Source organism: Bos indicus, chromosome X, assembly GCF_029378745.1.
Source record: "Bos indicus isolate NIAB-ARS_2022 breed Sahiwal x Tharparkar chromosome X, NIAB-ARS_B.indTharparkar_mat_pri_1.0, whole genome shotgun sequence".
NCBI lineage: Eukaryota > Metazoa > Chordata > Mammalia > Artiodactyla > Bovidae > Bos > Bos indicus.
The window spans coordinates 106,756,160-106,761,786 of NC_091789.1; the positions used below are offsets into that span (position 1 = coordinate 106,756,160).

The 5,627-nt window shown below is 38.7% G+C and overlaps 1 pseudogene; it reads right to left on the bottom strand.

The window, feature by feature from the left end:
• Nucleotides 1-2,008: 2,008 nt before the first annotated feature.
• LOC109554901 (short coiled-coil protein pseudogene) lies at nt 2,009-2,604 on the bottom strand (annotated as a pseudogene).
• Nucleotides 2,605-5,627: the final 3,023 nt, after the last annotated feature.

Here is a 5,627-nt window from a genome sequence, read left to right on the forward strand (position 1 = left end):
ATCATATTTGAAGGGAAAGAGTTGTTGGGGGGTTTGTGTGTGTAACCGAGCTGAATTCTCAACTGTCCTGCCAGTAAACGAACAGACATTATTTAAAAATGATAAATAAAGAGCAGTTCAGTTCAGTCGCTCAGTCGTGTCCAACTCTTTGTGACCCCATGGACTGCAGCACACCAGGTCTCCCTGTCCAACACCAACTCCCGGAGTTTATTTGAACTCATGGCATCACTGAGTTGGTGATGCCATCCAACCATCTCATCCTCTGTCATCCCCTTCTCCTCCCCCCTTCAATCATTCCCAGCTCAGGGTCTTTCCAGTGAGTCAGTTCTTCACATCAGGTGGCCAAAGTATTGGAGTTTCAGCTTTAGCATCAGTCCTTCCAATGAATATTCAGGACTGATTTCCTTTAGGATGGACTGGTTGGATCTCCTTGCAGTCCAAGGGACTCTCAAGAGTCTTCTCCAACACCACAGTTAAAAAGCATCAGTTCTCCAGTGCTCAGGTTTCTTTACAGTCCATACTGGAAAAAATCTCACATCCATACTGGAAAAACCATAGCTTTGACTAGACAGACCTTTGCTGGCAAAGTAATTTTTCTGCTTTTTAATACGCTGTCTAGGTTTGTCATAGCTTTTCTTCCAAGGAGCAAGTGTCTTTTAATTTCATGGCTGCAACCACCACCTGCAGGGATTTTGGAGCCCCCCAAAATAAAGTCTGTCACTGTTTCCATTGTTTCCCCATCTATTTGCCATAAAGTGATGGACCAGATGCCATAATCTTAGTTTCCTGAATGTTGAGTTTTTTTTTTTTTTTTGAAACACCTTTTTATTAAACAGCAAAGCGTAACTGCAACACAATTTTAAATGTTTGAAAATTAAGTCACAAAGAGATGCAAAATGTTTGCAGTATGACTATTATATATTCATACAGCTAAAGTCATCAAATCTTACACCAATACAAACATAAGATTATTCCATGATTAGCCTAAATTTAATAACTATAAACTATATTAGTGGATTTCTTTTCCTACTTAACATTTTAATTAACAACTACTGATTTCCTTACCAAATGGAACCTACTAAACTAAATTTTAAAAAATGGTTAAATGACTAAAATTCTGCAAACCAGAAGTTGGGTTTGCAGAAACTTCTGGGAGAAGTGATAAAATACTGAGAAAGCATCAGTTAGTTTACATGTAAAACTCTCCCATCTTATTCATGACTCTCATACTAATCCACTCTCAGTGGACTTTGCAAAGTTGATCTGCTGGTACTACAAATAACCCTGAGACCAAACTCTATTCTCTTCCAAGTGTGGTTTACATAAGGTTAGCCAAACTTAATCCATATTTTAAAATATTCCTTCCAAAATCCAATCTGTGCCAGAGAGAACATAAAGCTGGAGTAGAAACATTTGGAGTTGGTTACAGGTACTTACGAAGTACTTTTCCCACCCTATTTCTATTTTTACTCAAAATTTTCTATTTCAAACACACACACAACCAGAACTCATCTTTTCAGATACCAAGTGGGTTATTTTGTGCAAAGGAAGTTTTTAATAATAAATCTTCTGCATACCATAATTCAAAGAAAATCTTCATTTTTATAGCCTCTATTTTCAATTAATGTAAGAGAAACCTACTATCCTTACTACTAAACATAATAAATAAGCCCTAACTGAGAAAGTATCTTATTTTGGTCAAGTTTCAACAGTTAGAGTTCAGGCTACTCTCCTAGATGATTAGCTACTGAAATTACTTTTTACAAACGTGAAACCAATTTTTTCCTTAGGGGAAGGAAAAACAGGAAGAAAGCAAATGGAAAAGAGGCACACGATGGTAGACAGGGTACATAAAGCTGTGCGTTCAGTACATGATTTTGGTTACTTTTTCACAACACGGTAGTTATTTGCTTGTATCTCTATGCCTATAATATAAGACAATGCTAACCCTATAAATCAAAACAAATTTGATAAAACATTCATTTTCAAGTTTCATAAACATATGCATTTCTAATTATAAAGTCTCTACATCTGCACATTTTCATAGACTAACATAATACACAAACTCATGGAAGTCTTCTGTTATGCTCTTAATTTTGCCTAGATATGACATTATCTTCATAAATAGTGAAGCCACAAACAAAAGTACTGTAAGTTTTGGAATCTATCCAAGTTTTAAAGAAAAAAAAAGATCAGCAGCAATTCCATAAGACCTAAGAGATATCAATCCCTTATTTTCTTTTGCTTTTTGTGTCAGTTGTTTGAAAAACACTAGAAGCTGACATGAGGTTTTCTATATATTGTTTGAGAACTTGGTTTTCTGATTTTAGCTTCAGATTTTCTTCCTTAACTGCATCTACTCTTGCAGACAGATCTTCAAGTGTGTGTTGGAGTTCCAATACTTGATTAATAAGTCGTGTTTTTTCCTCCAGTTCCACCTGATTTTCAGCATCAACTGCATCCACGTCAGCATTCATCATCTTCGGTAACAAACTTCCGCGCCTTGGATACAAAATTCTTGATGAATGGTCTGCCTTCTGAGGCGCTGGCAGGGGGAGGGTTCGGTAGGACGCCTCAGGCCTGGACACTTGGACCAACTGGCCTGAATGTTGAGTTTTAAGCCAACTTTTTCACTCTCCTCTTTCACTTTCATCAAGAGACTCTTTAGTTCTTTTTCACTTTCTGCCATAAGGGTGGTGTTATATGCATATCTGAGGTTACTGATATTTCTCCCAGCAATCTTGATTCCAGCTGTGCTTCATCCAGCTTAGCATTTCACATGATGTACTCTGGATATAAGTTAAATAAGGAGGGTGACAATATACAGCCTTGATGTACTCCTTTCCCAATTTGGAACCAGTCTGTTGTTACATGTCCAGTTCTAACTGTTGCTTCTTAACCTGCATACAGATTTCTCAGGAGGCAGGTCAGGTGTTCTGGTATTCCCATCTCTTGAAGAATTTTCCAGAGTTTGTTGTGATCCACGCAAAGCCTTTGACATAGTCAAAAAGCAGAAATAGATGTTTTTCTGGAACTCTCTTGCTTTTTCGATGATCCAATGGATGCTTGCAATTTGATCTCTGGTTCCTCTGCCTTTTCTAAATCCAGCTTGAACATCTGGAAGTTCACAATTCACATACTGATGAAGCCTGGCTTGGAGAATTTTGAGCATTACTTTACTAGCATGTGAGATGAGTGCAGTTGTGCGGTAGTTTGAGCATTCTTTGGCATTTCCTTTCTTTGGGATTGGAATGAAAACTGACCTTTTCTAGTCCTTTGGCCACTGCTGAGTTTTCCAAATTTGCAGCACTTTCACAGCATCATCTTTCAGGATTTGAAATAGCTCAACTGGAATTCCATCACCTCCACTAACTTTGTTTGTAGTGATGCTTCCTCAGGCCCACCTGACTTCGAATTCCAGGATGTCTGGCTCTAAGTCTGGGTCATGAAGATCTTTTTTGTATAGTTCTTCTGTGTATTCTTGCCACCTCTTCTTAATATCTTCTGCTTCTATTAGGTCCATACCATTTCTGCCTTTTATTATGCCCATCTTTGCATGAAATGTTCCCTTGGTATCTCTAATTTTCTTGAAGAGATCTCTAGTCTTTCCCATTCTATTGTTTTCCTCTATTTCTTTGCACTGATCACTGAGAAAGGCTTTCTTATCTCTCTTTGCTATTCTTTGGAACTCTGCATTCAGATGGGTATATCTTTCTTTTTCTCCTTTGCCTTTCACTTCTCTTCTTTTCATAGCTATTTGTAAGGCCTCCTCAGACAACCATTTTGCCTTTTTGCATTTCTTTTTCTTGGGGATAATTTTGATCACTGCCTCCTATACAATATTATGAACTTCTGTCCATAGTTCATCAGGCACTCTGTCTATCAGATCTAGTCCCTTAAATCTATTTCTCACTTCCACTGTATAATTGTAAGGGATTTGATTTAGGTCATCCTTGAATGGTCTAGTGGTTTTCCCTACTTTCTTCAATTTAAGTCTGAATTTGGCAATAAGGAGTTCATGATCTGAGCCACAGTCAGCTCCCGGTCTTGTTTTTGCTGACTGTATAGAGCTTCTTCATCTTTGGCTGCAAGGAATATAATCAGTCTGATTTTTGTATTGATCATCTGGTGATGTACATTTGTAGAATTTTCTCTTGTGTTGTTGGAAGAGGGTGTTTGCTATGACCAATGCGTTCTCTTTGCAGAACTGTTATAGCCTTTGCCCTGCTTCATTCTGTACTCCAAGGCCAAATTTGCCTGTTATCCCAGGTATCTTTTGACTTCCTACTTTTGCATTCCAGTCCCCTGTAATGAAAAGGACATCTTTTTTGGTGTTAGTTCTAGAAGGTCTTGTAGGTCTTCATAGAACCATTCAACTTTAGCTTCTTCAGCATTACTGATCAGGGCATAGACTTGGATTACTGTGATATTGAATGGTTTGCCTTGGAAATGAACAGAGATCACTCTGTTGTTTTTGAGATTGCACCCAAGTACTGCATTTCAGACTCTTCTGTTGACTATGATGGCTACTCCATTTCTTCTAAGGGATTCTTGCCTACAGTAGTAGATATAATGGTCATCTGAATTAAATTCACCCATTCCAGCCCATTTTAGTTTGCTGATTCCTAAAATGTCTATGTTCATGCTTGCTATCTCTTGTTTGACTACTTCCAATTTGCCTGGGTTCATGGACCTAACATTCCAGGTTCCTATGCAATATTGCTCTTTACAGCATGGGACTTTACTTCCATCACCCATCACATCCACAACTAGGTGTTGTTTTTGCTTTAGTTCCATCTCCCCATTCTTTCTGGAGTTATTTCTCCACTGATCTCCAGTAGCATTTTGGGCACCTACCAACCTGGGGAGTTCATCTTTCAGTGTCCTATCTTTTTGCCTTTTCATACTGTTCATGGGGTTCTCAAGGCAAGAATACTGAAGTGGTTTGTCATTCCCTTCTCCAGTGGACCACGTTGTCAGAACTCTCCACCATGACTCATCTGTTTTGGGTGGCTGCTCATAGTTTCTTTGAGTTAGACAAGGCTGTGGTCCATGTGATAAGATTGGTTAATTTTATGTGATTGTGGTTTTCAGTCTGTCTGTCCTCTGATGGAGAAGGATAAGAGGCTTATGGAAACTTCCTGATGGGAGAGACTGACTGAAGGGGAAACTGGGTCTTGTTCTGATGGGCAGGGCCATGCTCAGTATCTTTAACCCAATTTTCCAGTAAAGAGGGGTAGAAGCAGATTACTTAGAGATACAGAGATAAGTCTGAGAAGATAAAGAGTTATCTTCATAAGCGGGAAGGGTAAGAGAAACCCTTCTAGAGTATTTGATATTTTAACCATGTGCAAATTTTACTTTAATAAAAGACATTTAAAAAGTATTTTCTTTTTAAAGCAGAAAGCAAAACATGTGGTCAGGCTCTACAGAGAATGAGCACGACTGGAGGGGTGAGTGGAGGAGCTTGTCACACACTTAAGCAGAAAATTCTTTCCAGACCATTCTGATCCGGAGTCTCCCCAATGCCCTTGGGGCCATGGACTCATGGACTCCAATGCTGGCCTATTCCTTGGGGGTAATCATAAGAGATTCCTGGTAGATACTAAACTCCCCGAAGTCATAAC